Source organism: Ambystoma mexicanum, chromosome 1p (genome assembly GCF_040938575.1).
Source record: "Ambystoma mexicanum isolate Mex_15411 chromosome 1p, UKY_AmexF1_1, whole genome shotgun sequence".
In the NCBI taxonomy this organism is placed as follows: Eukaryota; Metazoa; Chordata; class Amphibia; order Caudata; family Ambystomatidae; genus Ambystoma; species Ambystoma mexicanum.
The window spans coordinates 598384809-598399589 of NC_090921.1; the positions used below are offsets into that span (position 1 = coordinate 598384809).

The 14781-nt window shown below is 50.1% G+C and overlaps 1 protein-coding gene across 3 annotated transcripts in view; it reads right to left on the bottom strand.

Annotated features, from left to right (window-relative positions):
• Positions 1-14781, bottom strand: part of ACSBG2 (acyl-CoA synthetase bubblegum family member 2) — an 811342-nt gene that overhangs the window by 152949 nt on the left and 643612 nt on the right. The window lies entirely within an intron of this gene.

Genomic DNA, 14781 nt, shown 5'->3' on the forward strand with positions numbered 1-14781 from the left:
AGAGCCTTCCCTTGGTTCACAGGTCCAAAGTTCACAAACAGCTGCAACGTCTTACGAAAACTCTTCGTTCGGTCCACATAGAACTTCAGTGCTCTAGCCACTTCCAGCAAGTGCAAAGTCCTCTCGGCCGGAGACGAAGGCGACGGGAAGAAAACAGGTAGCACCAAGGGCTCGTTGAGGTGGAAGTTCGAAGGCACCTTGGGCATAAACGAGGGGTGCGCCCTCAGCACCACCCTCGTGTCGTGAAAAGTCAAGTATGGAGGTTTGCAGGATAGGGCCTGGATCTCTCCCACTCGCCGTGCGGAGGTGATGGCCACAAGAAACGCAGTCTTCCATGACAGGAATTTCAGCGACGCCAAATCCAGGGGCTCGAATGGCATCCCCCATGAGCCTGGTCAGCACCACGTTGAGTTCTCACGCCGGGGCAGGGGCCTTCACCGGCAGGAACAATCGTAACAGTCCCTTCATAAATTCCTTCACCAGGCGATGGGACCACAAGGACGGCCGTCCTGTGGTTCTGATGTATTGGGAGATCGCAGCCAGATGTATCTTGATGGAGGCGTGAGCCAGTCCAGCCTTGGCCAGCGACAGTAGGTACGGCAGCACTTGAGGGGCCGTAATCTGTAGAGGGTTGATCTTCTGTGCACGGCACCAGACAGAGAACCTCTTCCACTTATGTCCGTAGCACTTGAGAGTTGAGGACGCCCTGGCTTTTGCAAGGACCTCTCTGCAGTCAGCCGGGATATCGTACCCTCCAAACTCTAACGCTGCAGGAGCCAGGCCTGCAAGTTCAGCGACTCCGGGTCGTGATGAAGTATGGCGCCTCCTTCTCTGGAGAGAAGATCCGCGTCCGCCGGCAGCTTGACTGGTGGGGACCCTGACAAGTCCAGAAGGTCCGGGAACCAGATCTGCCTCGGCCACGCCGGTGCGACCAGGGTCATCCTGCACCGGGACCGCTTGAGCTGGTTGACGAGTCGGAGCAGCAACGGCAACTGAGGGAACGCATAAAGGAACAGGCCTTCCCAGGGGAACGAGAAAGCATCGCCCATGCTCCTCGGCTGGTGGAACCTGCTGGCGAACCTCTGGCACTTGGAGTTCGTCGCTGTCGCGAACAGGTCGATCTGGGGTTTTCCCCATCATCGGAAGAGTCGATCCACTTGATCCTGACGTAGTTCCCACTCGTGGCACGAGCGCAGCTCCCTGCTGAGAGTCGGTGATGTTTTTTTATCCCTGCCGGATGAAAGGGCACCAGAAACCTCCCTTGCCACAGATCCTGGGCTTCCTTGGAGAGGGCTGGGATCTGGTTCCTCCCTGCTTCCGGATGTATAACATCGCGGTGGTGTTGTCGGTGAAGATTCTCACCACCTTGCCCTTGAGGGACGGGAGAAAGGACCTGAGGGCCCAGAAAACTGCACGGAGCTCCAGGATGTTGATGTGGAGCGTCTTCTCCTCAGGGAGCCAGAGGCCCCTCGCGTGAAGTTTTCCGGTGTGCGCTTCCCACCCTTCCAGGGAGGCATCTGTTGTCACCGTTATCTGGTGGGATGGGGTCCGAAAGTCTGCCCGCCGTCAGATGAGCGCGGGTGCCCCCCCACCGGATCGCTCGTCGGAAGGTCTTGTTGAGTGGGATCCTGTCCTCGAACCTGCCCATCGCTTGGATCCAGTGGGAGTCGAGGAACTCTTGCAGAGGGCGCATCCGAGGCCTGCACAGGCGTACGAGATATATGCAGCAGGATATCATCCCGAGGAGGGACTTGATGGACCTGACCCTGGCCGCATCAGTGGCCAGCAGGCGCTGCACCTTGCCCAGGATGGCCTTCGTCCTTTCTTCCGACGGTGAGGCCAGGCGCGCCACTGTGTCAAGCTTTGCTCGCAGAAACAGTGCGACTTGCGACGGGACCAGGTGGGATTTGGGAAAGTTGATGGAGAATCCCAGGTCCGAGAGCAGCTGGACGGTCTTTGCTGTGTGATCCACAGCGAGCTCCCTTGTCCCTGCTCGGATGAGCCAGTCGTCCAGATAGGGGTAGACGTGGACCCCCTGCAGGTGCAGCCGCGCCGCCACCGGTGCGAGGCACTTGGTGAACACCCTGGCTGCCGACTTCAATCCGAACGGGAGGGCCTTGAACTGGTAGTGCCGTCCTTGGACCACAAACCTGAGGAACTTTCGGTGACCTTTCAGAAGAACAAGTTACTTCTTACCTTGTAACGTTCTTTCGACGGGATGTTCCTCCGACGTATTCCTCATCTTAGATATCTCCTTCCAGCTCTGCTGGCCTCGGAAAATTTTCTCTCTAGAGGGCGCTGCGCGTCGACGTCCTCCGAGTCGATGTCCTTCGACAGCCGCCGTATCGACGTCGACGTCATCCTGCCTATAAAGGCCGCGCACAGCGTCCGTTGCTCAGTTCCGTTTTGTAGCCCACAATAATACTTTCTGGACTAACTAATCACCCTGAAGGAGCGTAAGCTGCAACAACAAGGGAAGTAGAACTGCGGGGATGGATGGGAGGGTCGATGAGGAATACGTCGGAGGAACATCCCGTCAAAAGAACGTTACAAGGTAAGAAGTAACTTGTTCTTCGAAGGGATTGTGTCCTCCGACGTATTCCTCATCTTAGATAGGCTCCCATAGCAGTATTCTATTATCGGAGGAGGGAGTACTGACTTCATGCTGTCTTCTATTGATGAATAGAATGCAGTACAGTCCTTCCAAACCTAGTCTCTTGACTGGAGGAGGAATCCAGATTGTAAAAACGTGCAAAGGTATGGACAGACGACCATGTAGCGGCCGCACATATGTCTTTAACCGGCACGCCTCTTTTGAGGGCCGATGAAGCTGCAATACCTCTGGTCGAATGAGCCCTAAGTTTTTGAGGGGGCTCTTTCCCTGCCAGTTTATAACATTCCAGAATGGCTAGAATGATCCATCTGGAAATGGTCTGCTTAGTTATTGGTAACCCCAGCTTGTGACCTGTGTAACCTACAAACAGCTGGTCTGCCTGTCTTATCCTGGCTAGTCTACTAATGTAAAAACTTAAAGCCCTCCTAGGGTCTAGCCTGTGTAACCTCTCTTCCTCTTTCCCCGGGTGAGGAGGAGGATAGAAAGACGATAGGGTAATCTTCTGAGTGATATGGAATTCAGAAACCACCTTTGGGAGGAAATTAGGCTTCACTTGCAGGACAATCTTGTCTTTGTGAAATATTGTATGAGGGGGTTTACAAGAAAGAGCTTGTAATTCGCTCACCCTTCTAGCAGATGTAAGTGCTATTAATAAAACAGTTTTAAGGTTAAGGAATCTTAACGAACAAGAATGGAGAGGTTCGAAAGGTGTACCCATCAGGAAAGTTAGTACCAAGTTTAAATCCCATAGGGGAACTTGGAATGGTCTTGGGGGATAAACATTGGTCAACCCCTTTAGAAACTGTATTACCAAGGGTAATTTGAAATAGGATGGTTCTTCCGCAGTACGCTTAAAGATGGATAGCGCTGCGAGATAGCCCCTAATGGTGCCAACTTGAAGGCCTGAATTTGCCAAATATAGTAGGAAGGACAAAACCATTGGTGTACCACATGAAAAAGGGTCGATATTCTGTTCTCTACACCAGCTGCAAAATCTGTTCCAACGGCAGCGGTATAAAGACTTTGTTGCTGGCCTCCTTGCCGAAAGCAACACCTCCATAACATCATCAGGGAGGTCCCAATCCTTGTACCTCAGCCTTTCAGAAGCCAAGCGTGAAGGTTGAGGGTTTTGATGTCTGGATGGAGAACCTGACCTCCCTTCTGTGAGAGTAGGTTCTCTCTGAGTGGAAGTCGTATTGGAGGGCAGATGGACAAGTCTAGAAGGTCCGGGTACCACGTTCTCCTGGCCCAATCCGGGGCAATTAGGATCATGGTTCGCCGGAATCTTCTCAACCTCCTGATCATTTGAGGAATGACAGGGACCGGTGGGAACGCGTACAGAAGCGGAAACTCCCAGTCCACTATGAACGCGTCTCCCAGAGCTCCTCTCGGGGGAAATTCCCTTGAGCAGAACAGGTCGCATTTCCTGTTTAGGCTGGTGGCGAACAGATCTACCTGAGGGGTTCCCCAAAGGGCGAAGATCTCTTGAAGGACTTCCTGAGCTAGCTCCCACTCGTGGGAGAATGTTCTGCCTGCTCAGAGCATCCGCTGTCAAGTTCTTCTCTCCGGCTAGGTGAACTGCCAATAGAGAGATTCCTTCTTGGATTGCCCAAAACCAGAGCTGCATCGCCTCTCTGCACAGGGATAGTGATCCTACGCCTCCTCTTTTGTTGAGGTAATGCATGGCCACCGTGTTGTCCGTCATTATCAGGACGTTCTTCCCTTGTACAGCTGGCAGGAACGCCTTCAGCGCAAGTCTGATGGCTCTCAGCTCTAACAGGTTGATGTGTAGTCTGGACTCCGATGGTGACCAACGACCGCTGATGGTCAAGTCGTTGGTGTGGGCTCCCCACCCCGTGATTGAGGCATCCGTGACTACTGTTATCTCCGGCCAGGGTTGCCAAAACTGTTCTCCTTTCAGAATGTTCTCCTGACAGGCCCACCACTGAAGGTCTCGAGCCACCCTGCCGGGAACCTGAAGAAGATCTGTCATTCTCCCTGGGAATTGTGACCACTGAGTCCTCAGTGCCCACTGGAGGGATCTCATTCTCAGGCGAGCCTCTGGCACTAGGAAAATGCAGGATGCCATGAGGCCTAGCAACCTCAAAAAGTCGAAGGCTGGGAGGCGTTGGGCATGCTGGAACTTGGTAACCATCTGTAGAATATCTTGAGCCCTCACCTCTGGTGGCGAGGCTTTTCCCAGGGAAGTATCCAGGATCGCTCCTATGAACTGGAGTCTCTGCGATGGTATCATTTGTGAGTTCTTTAAATTGAGGGAGAAGCCCAGTCTGTGAAGGAAGTGGCACACGTGATTTAGCTGGATCTGAGCTTGTTCCGGCGAAACAGCCCTGATCAACCAATCGTCCAGGTAGGGGTAGCCGTGAATTCCTTCCCTCCTTAGACTTGCAGCCACTACCGACATTAACTTGGTGAAGACCCTCGGGGCGGAGGTCAGCCCAAATGGCAGCACTCGAAATTGATAGTGAGAGTTGCCAATTGCGAACCTCAGGTATTTCCTGTGTTTGAGATGGATAGGCACATGGAAATAAGCGTCCTGAAGGTCCAGAGATACCAACCAGTCCTGGAACTGAAGGGCCTGGAGGATCTGAGAAAGAGTGACCATCTTGAATTTGTCTTTTCTGAGGAATTTGTTCAATTCTCGCAAGTCCAAGATGGGTCTCAGTCCTGCGTCTTTCTTTGGAATGAGAAAGTAAGGGGAGTACCAGCCCTTGTTCCTTTCCGCTACAGGTACCGGTTCTATGGCACCTTTCTCTAGCAGGTCCCAAATTTCCTGCAAGAGGAGCGGATCTGGAGCTTTCTGAGAGCTGATCCCCGGTGGATGACTGAGGTATACGTAGGAAAGGCAGGCAGTAACCTTGGGCAACTGTTTCCAATGCCCAAGCATCTGACGTGATAGCCTGCCATACCGCCAGATGTTGAGTCAACCTGCCTCCTACAGGTGTCCTGTGAGGGAAGTCCTCAGAGTGTTTTTGGGGCGGCTGATGCAGATGCCGATGGTAAAGAGGCACCTGCTGTTGCTGCGGCTTTTGAATATCTACCCTGTCCACCTCGGGTAGTTCTTCTTTGACCCCTTTGAGCCGGTCGTCCTCTACCTCTTCCGAATGCGGAGTAGAAGCGAAAGGACTTGCCCCTCGCAGAGGTTCCTGTGGGACGAAAAGGAGACTGACGGATTGCAGCTCCTAGGGATTTTGCTGCTGCTTTTGAAGTTTGCAGTTTCTCTAAACTGTCATCCGCCTTTTTCCCGAACAAAGAAGAGCCATCGAATGGCATGTTCAAGAGCCTGGCTTGCACATCTGGGGCAAAACCAGACTTTCTCAACCAAGCAAATCTCCTGGTTGATGAACTTGCCGCCATTGCTCTGCTGATACTGTCAGCCGAATCAATGCCCGTCTGGAGGGATTCGCACATAGCGTCTTTACCGTCCTGTATAATATTCAGGAACGCATCCCTTTCTTCTCCCTCCGGGATGCAGTCAGCCGCTGTAGAAGCACACTCCCAAAGTGTATGGCTGAACCTAGCAAGGGTGCAAGTAGCATTAACAGATTTTAACGCCATGCTACATGCTGAAAAGACTTTCTTTGTCATAGCATCATATTGTTTATCGTCCCTGTCCTGTGGGACGGTAGGATAAGCCGTCTTGACATCGGTAGAGGATGCTGCCTGTAGCACCAGACTTTCTGGGGATGGGTGTTTAGACAAAAACTCTGGGTCTGTAGAAGATACCCTGTACTTTGTAGACAGTTTTTTATTTACTGCTGGTACTACATCTGGGGTTTCCCAGTTTGTCATGATCTTTCTCTGAAGAGCTTTATGAAAAGGCACCACAGGATCCTCCTGTGGGCCTTTGTCAAGAATATCCGTGAGGTCATCTTGTTGGAAAGATTGTGAAGGTGCAGACCACCCCATGAACTCTGTAATCCTGGCCATTAAGGCTCTGTAGGGGTTTTCAGCATGCTCCCCTGGGTCTGGCTTAGCAAACTCCACCTCAGGGGAAGTGTCTAACTCACTTGCCTCATGTAAGGAATCATGAAGATCCTTTAACCTGCGCTCTTCAGAGGAAAATTCCTCTCTAACTGGGGTTACAGGTCCCTGTAACTCAAATGCGTCTTCCTGTTCAGACAATTCACCCTCTTCTAAAATTGAGGATATAGTTCTCAATTGTTCTGAACTCATAAAGGGAGTAAATCCCATTTCCAAGGCACAGGGTGCCGAACTTGTCATTATTGGCCCCCAAAACGTCGATGTCGTCGACGTCGAAGGCTTCGAGCGTGGCGTCGAAAACAAAGGCGGAGGCCTCGAAGACCTCGACAGAATTGGAATTCTACTCGACAATCTCGAAGCCATCGACGTCGAGGACCTGGGGATAGTCACTGGATGTGTGGTAACCGTGACTTTTCTTGGTGTCGACGCCGGTGTCGAAGCTGCCGTCGAGTCGACAGACCAGTGTGTCGAAGGTCCCTTCGACAACGGCGTTGAAGACATCGACGTCGTCGACGGAACCTTCGAGGAAGGTTTGGAGGTCATAGTCCTACGCGCTCGAGAGATTTCCTTCGCCGGGTACTGCGACTCGCGGCGTTTTTGACCTTTGGGTCTTTCGACCAGAGCATCGCTCTCGGCAGTCTTTGAGGGGGTCGAGGCCGCTTTCTGGAAGACGCTCATCATATTTTTCGGAATTCCTCCCATTCAGCCCGGGAACTATGTTTCGTGGGGCAAGGGATTCTTTTTGGCGAAACAGAGGAAGAGGAAGACGGAGAAGGGGATCTTCGACGTCTCCTCTTCGAGTGCTTCGATCTCGAGGAGTGATGAGACCCACTCCGAGACCTGGAGCGCGAATGGTGACGAGGAGACGAATGTCTCGACTTCGTCGACGAAGAAGAAGCTTTAAAAGTCTTACCTTTCTCCAGCTTCCCCCTACGCTCCTTCAGGGCCTTAGCTGTCATGGACATACAGTCCTCGCATTCCGAACAATGGTGTTCAGCTCCCATTCACCACAGAAACTCTGTGAGGATCGGTCAACGACATCTTTTTCCCACAATCTCGACATTTCTTGAAGCCGGATCGAGGAGTTGTCGGTTCCGACGAGGAAGCCATCGAGTACGGATCGAATAACTCGAGGTAAATAGGATTAATCTGACTAAGAACTGAGCAACGGTATTCCGAGGCACTGAGTAAGCGCGGAAAAACGGAACTGAGCAACGGACGCTGCGCGCGGCCTTTATAGGCAGGATGACGTCGATGTCGATACGGCGGCTGTCGAAGGACATCGACTCGGAGGACGTCGATGCGCAGCGCCCTCTAGAGAAAATTTTTTCCGAGGCCAGCAGAGCTGGAAGGAGATATCTAAGATGAGGAATACGTCGGAGGACACAATCCCTTCGAATGGGGATGTGGAAGTACGCATCCTCCAAATCCAACGACGACAGGAAATTGCCCTCCTCCAGCTGTCCCAGCACGTGCTGGAGGGTGACCATCCGGAATTTCTGTGCCTTGATGTATTTGTTCAGCCGTTGCTTGTCCAGGATGGGGCGCCATCCTCCTGTGTTCTTTTTTACTAGGAAGTACCTTGAGTATACTCCGGAGCCCCGGAGCCTCTTCGGGACAAGCTCGATGGCACCTTTTCTGAGCAACGCCCTCACCTCCAAGAGTAGTTGAGGGATGTGATTTTCATTCCTGACCAACTGTCGGTGGAGATGGACTCCCACACGCCGACTAACTTCGCCAGCCGGCCTCCCACCAGGGTGCTTCGGTGGGGGCCCGACCCCGCTGTCCGTTCAATCTTGCTTGGCGGACGCCTTGCTGCCTTGGCCTCCCTGGCGACGACGGCGGGGTCCCCCCCGACTTGCCTCGTCCTCTATAGGCTTCCTGCGAAGAGGAGCGGGCCGCTTGGCGATACGTAGAGGAGCCACCGCCGAATCCCTTGGAGGCACTCTGCTTGCCTCCAGCGCTCCGAAAGGACAGCGTCCGTTGCCGGAGGACGCCTAGGGCCCTAGCAGTCTCTGTGTCCACCTTGATGGCTTGGAGGGACTCATCCACCGTTTTCCCAAACAGGTTGTTCCAGTCGAACGGCATGTCCAGCACCTTGGCTTGCACATCCTGGCGGAAATCCGTTGCCTTGAACCAACCTCGTCGTCTAAGGCAAACACCGTTGCCTAGCTGGCGGAAACCGGTGTCGGCAATGTCCGTTGCCACCGTAATGGCATGGTCCGATGCCACTTCGCCTTCTTGCAAGATCTCCATTCAGCAGAGCCACGGCGAGGACTGACTTCCTCCTGGCCTCGTGCCGTTGGTAAAGGAAACCTTGCTTCTCCTCGGGGCAGAGCTGAAAAAGCTCGGATGCCCTGGCGATCATTGCGTGGAAAGATCCAATCTCATTGGACGGGGCGGCCCGGGCTGGTGATGGGAGCTCCGTCCCGTCGTCACCGCCGCCGTCGGTACCCGTCGTGGCCGTGTCTGTTCCCGTCTCATCCCCAGGGATGGGGGACGTGGGTAAAGGCCGAGCAGGCCGCGAGGGCTGAGAAGGCGGGTCTGGGTGGATCTGTCTTCTCTTGTTCAGGGGGCTTCCCGCTGGGACCGGCTCTGGTTCCTCCGCCGGATCTGGTACCGGGTCCTCTGTCGGTGGTAAGGGCAATCTCGTCCTTATCTCTGAACATAAGGATTGTAACGCCAACAAAATGGCCACTGAGTTATCCTGCGTCTCCGGAAGCGGCTGACTAGGACCCTCGCCAGTGCCGCCGTCATTTTCATCGTCACCCTTGTCGGGATCCCTGCCGTGGGGACGGGCCTCCTCGACGCCCTCATCGAGGCCCTCTAGGACTTCTGCCAACTCCTCCTCAGATGTTGTATCCGTGTCCACAATGGCCACCAGCCCCCCCTCTTTCCGCCGGGGTCTTCATGGGGGTCTTTTCGGTAGGTCTGAACGAGGCTTCCCTCCGTGGAGGCAGGGAGACTCTGGGCCCTGAGGTCGCCTCCACTGGTGTAGCCTCCACAGGCTGCGCCAAGGCCGCCGCAACTCCCTCGGTAGAGGCCTTGGCCGGGTGAATCAATGCCTTCACCGTCTTAGACGCGTTTCAGGCCTTCACCTTGGGGGGGGGAGGGTCAACGCCTCGCTCCCCCTCGGCCGAATCCTTCGAGATCGACCGGGGCCTCTACAGAGGCTTACCCGGGTTCTCGGATTTCCTCTTCCCCGAGCCAGAGCGTTGGCTCGTGGTTGATGGTGCCGGGGAAGGTGCGCCCTGCCTGGCAGCCGAAGAGCTCGACCGTTCGGCGCTCCCGGTGCCCACGAACTCGCTCTGCTTTGCCTTCTGTTGGGCCCCCATCGCCGGGGCGCCCTCAAAGGACTTAGAAGCCCGCTCGGACTTCTTTTCACCTGACGGACTCCTTCCTTCCAGCTTGTTGGAGAGACGAAGGTGTCGGTTCCTGATGGTCCGTTCCGACATGTTCCTGCAAAACGCACAGTCCTTCTCCACGTGCGTTTTGTCCTCATGAAGGCAGTAGAGACATTTCAAATGCTCGTCCTCCTTGAACACATTCTGTAGCTGGCATCCAGGGCAGACCATGAACAGCTTTCCGGTCGTCGAGCTTCCTTTCTCCTGGGCCATGTTCGGGTAGGCCGCAGAAACTTCTGGAATCCTCCAAGAAGCGTTACCCGACAAAATCTTCACCCTTGAGGGGCATAGAAAAATCTGACACGGATCCCCGTTAATCGGATGTAGAGACAGTAGAGCTTGAGGCTCTATTTGACCAAAAAATGCGAAATTCTCTTTGAAAAAGAGCGAAAACGCAGCAAAAGCTTGAGAGCTAAGCAAGAGGACTCTCAACATTTGAGCGTGCAGTAAAAATCTGAAGATGGCTGCCAGAGGCGGGGCTTAGGGAGAAGGCAGTCATTGGCTGGGGGCAGTATGACCCAGAGACCAGGGATTGGTTACTACTGAGAAAGACAGATCAGAAACAAAACTGATACTGATTTTTTCTGATTTTTTCTTTACCGAGGATTCCCAGCCTGACGACGGGGAATATTCATGAGCATGTGAATCCATGCCAGACCCCATTCTGGAGAAACCCAATTGCCAAGAGTGCAATCAGCCTTTCACCTTTCAACAAGGCATAAATTAGTTTTGGAAAATTGGTTAGCGAAAATGGCTAAATAGTTTTTTGATTAGCAATTCAACCTAAATGACTAGCAATTATTTTCATCACTATTTGCAATGTGGCTAGAACTACATTTTTACTATTAACTCCAAGAATGTCCTCTGGCTGCAGTGATACTGAACCAAATAAATGTGCTGCTACATTAAGGTATCCTCGTAATAAAGGCCATTTTAAGGACTGTTTTTAAGCCCCTTCAGGCAAAATAAGCTTAATGTTGAAGAAAAGGGATCGGGCAGTTTGAAATGAGGTCAGTGACTGCGTATGAAGTTTTACAGGTGACAGTATGTGTGTGGAGGGAGAGAGGGGTCATCACTTGTAAGGAGAGAGAGAGAGGCCACTGTGGGTGTGTGTATATAAATAGTGCAATATTGCATAGGTGACCTGCTTTGTTAGGCTAACTTATTTAATGATGAGGGCCTATTTTGTTCTTGAAAGCTAGCAACTGCCAGAGGAAGGGGCTGAAAGGAAAAGGTCGGTGTTGGAACCTGCCTTAAAGTGATAAGGGCATCTATGCTTGTTCTGAATGCCCATAAGAAATTTCCCCTTTTTGTTGTTCTATGCTGCAGTGGCAGACCTCAGATGTTAAACACGGAGGCAAGCATCTTTGATCCCTAAGTAATGGACACTGGTCATCTGTTCGAAGCAGAAGTTATCAGATGCACAGCAATCTTAGGTTTCTGCAAGAGGTTGATTGTTGCCAGTAATTATTTCTGCGGCACAAATTGTAAACAATTGGAACCGGCTTAGCATTTTTTGAAAATGGCTGGAATCCCTGTTTGTACGACAACATATTTAAACACGGGCTCCTCCGGGAGGTCACGACTTTAGCTTGATGTGGATTTGGTTCTAGTCGTACCTTGTGACTGCTGGCTCTTTGCTTTTCATCTACCAGTGCAGCTCTTCCATTCAATGTCTGTGTGTTCGGAATGCCACCTATTTTACTTTGTTTTCTAGTTTCAAGGCATTATGCCATTTCTACTCTTTTTTGACCCAATTCTTAACTAATTAAATGGAAGTGCTTGTCAGCCTATATTCTGTTGACATATTTGTATAAAGTGCCCAGTAATCTACTAAAGAGGGGTACATGCATCTTAAATGTTAGCTGTTTTAGTTACTTGTTAAGGCAGTAAGCATTGTGTTTGGAAGTAATTTCTTTTTGCTGTATGCACCTATGTCCCCAGATATTGTCTGTGCTGGATGACGTTCTTAGTTGGGGCTGAATCACTGTTTTAAGGTTCACATAGGCAGACAGTACGGGGACTGGCGGACCAAGTAAGCCACAAAGCAACCAGACTATATGTACATTCATATATACAGATGTTAAGCTAAGAGAATATCACTGTACATTTTTATTTTCCACACCATGAACGGAAAACTACAAGTCCCAGAATGCAAAATAATTTAAGTCTGAAATCTTTTTCAGTATTGTACTTTACCACTAAGACTCACACTAAAATAAATGATGTAATAAGGTTACCAGAATAGAGATATGTGTAACAAACCTCCAGCTTGTCGATATTCTGCTATCTAACAGTGTTTGACTGAAAAGCAAACCTTTTTGCCCATCATGCTAGTAGACTGGAAAAACGAATCTGAGATGTCTGGGAGTCTTTCAGTTGGAGAGGTTTCCTTTCAATGCCAATTGCCTAACCTTTCACACATAGCCCCTGCTAATAACAAAAAGACAATAATTGAGGGACTGTTCGGATCACAGTTTTCCTCTGAAGTTTGTCCTGGTCATGAGTGCTCTGAAGGTGTGCGGGCGCTTAAGCAGACCCAATCATTTGGGATGAAGGGGTGTCTGTAAACACAATTAGTGTTGCGTAGAACCTCACTCTGCCACCCCTCTTACCCTATGTATAGTTCTTCACAGTTTTCAGTGACTGTACATCCTAAATGAGACGAGACTCCTGCACACTGCCGCTGTTGCAGGAGCGGAAAGCTGTCCAGACAGCTCTGCAGGTTGAGTGACTGGTGCTGGGATACAACATGTTCAGAGCTGCCTTTTAAATGTGTTTCAGTATTTATTTTAATTCTTTGGGAAAAATGTGCTGTAAAATGCAGTTTTGATATGGGGGATCGAGGGGGGGGGTGTCAAGCTTTTACTATGACACGTGTTTTGTGCCAGTGCAGTGCTCTTGTGCCTGTAACTGGCAAATAAATATGTGCCGCACCAAACTTGTCTACTTCTATGTCTTTTCCGCATACATCCTTTGCTTGATGGGGTCAGTGAAAGGTGGCATGATCAAGGAAACCTACTTAATAGAGCGTGCATACATTACAATGTAAACTATAAACTGTAAATGTAAAACTCAATTTGGAAATGAACACAAAAGCAGTAGACTGTATTTCACCCTCACACCAGCCCCAAGCATGATCTGTACAAAAACCTGGCAGAACTCACGATATCTTATTTTGTACTTGAACACCGCTCGTCCTTCATCTAACAAAAGCTCCCACCCACCATGTCTACTCTCCACTCAGGTCCAGGGCCCTGTGCAATTACCTGTTGGTGAAATGTGCCCTGTAAAACTATCAAACTCCGGAGTGATTAGTTCACAGCCGCTCACGACTCCAGCATGCGGCAGTATCTTTAAAACTTTGTGTTGGACTTCAAGGTGTGCAGTCATAATGTCGACATCAATAATGTCGACAGTCAAAATGTCGACAAATTAATGTCGAAAATCAATAATGTCGACATACAAAAATGTCGACATTTTACATTAATGTCGACATTTTTTCGAAATGTTGTATAAATAAATAAATATATATTTATTGTTGTGTTGTATGTGTTGAGTATGAGGGGTGGGGGGTGGCAGGGGGTATTGGGTGAGAGGGGTTGGGGGGGACATCCCCATAGTAAATGATATTCTTTTTATTTATTTGTTTATTTATTTATTGAATAATAAATAAATAAATAAATATATAATTACTATGTGTTGGGAATGAGGGTGAGAGGGTGGTTGGGGGGGGTGTGGGGGGGTGTCAGGGGGGTGTTGGGTGAGGGGGGGTTGGGGGGGGGACCCCCCCCCATAGTAAATTAGACTCTTTTTGGTTATTTATTTATTGAAAAAATAAATAAATAAATATATAAATAATTAGAATGTGTTGCATATGAGGGGTGGGAGGGTGGTGGTGTGGGGTGTGGGGGGGTTGCAGGAGGGTGTTGGGTGAGGTGTTGATAGTGTTAAGGGTTTATAGTCATATTGTCGAAAAAAAAATGTCGACATTTTTTTTTCGACATTATGACTTTTTACATTAAAAGTATAGAATGTCGACATTATTATTTTCGACATTATTTTTTCGACATTTTTGTCTGTCGACATTTTTTTGTCGACATTATGACTATAAACCGGACTTCAAGAATAAAAACAGAATCTCTCAGTCAGTAGCCTGGGATGCGACCTTACCTCTGCAGCTAGATACCACTGGAAGCAGAAAAACATGGGTGTGGCACACGGGCCTGGGCCATGAAATGATACAATCTTTCATCAAAGCCCGGGGCCTCTGCCTCGCTGGCCGCTCCATGCACCACACACGCTGTGAACACCATCCATACGTTTAGCAGTACTGGAGTTCAGAACTCCTCCAAAAATCATGTCGCAGTTAGTGCGACCATAAGTAAACAAATAAAAAGCAGCTCAAAGGTATTATATTGCAAATTGAGAAGATGCAATACCGCTTATTTTATGCCTTGTTTCAACATCATTTAAGCTGGGGTGTAAGGACACCCAGTTTTAAAGCCTGAAAGGAATGCACTAATGAGCACATTGTTACTAATGTTAAATTGAAAAAAAATAAAAAATATCATGCGCATGTACCAATCTAACAATGTATGCTGACATGAGGTGTTTGTGTTGTAAAGAAACAAAGAACACTTATGTGGGGTTATAACAGTTGATGTATTCATACATTGCAGTTGTTCAAACAGATGCTCTAAAGATATAATTTACTTCATATCTCGATTTGGACCTTGTGTGGGGCTGAACAAACCTAAC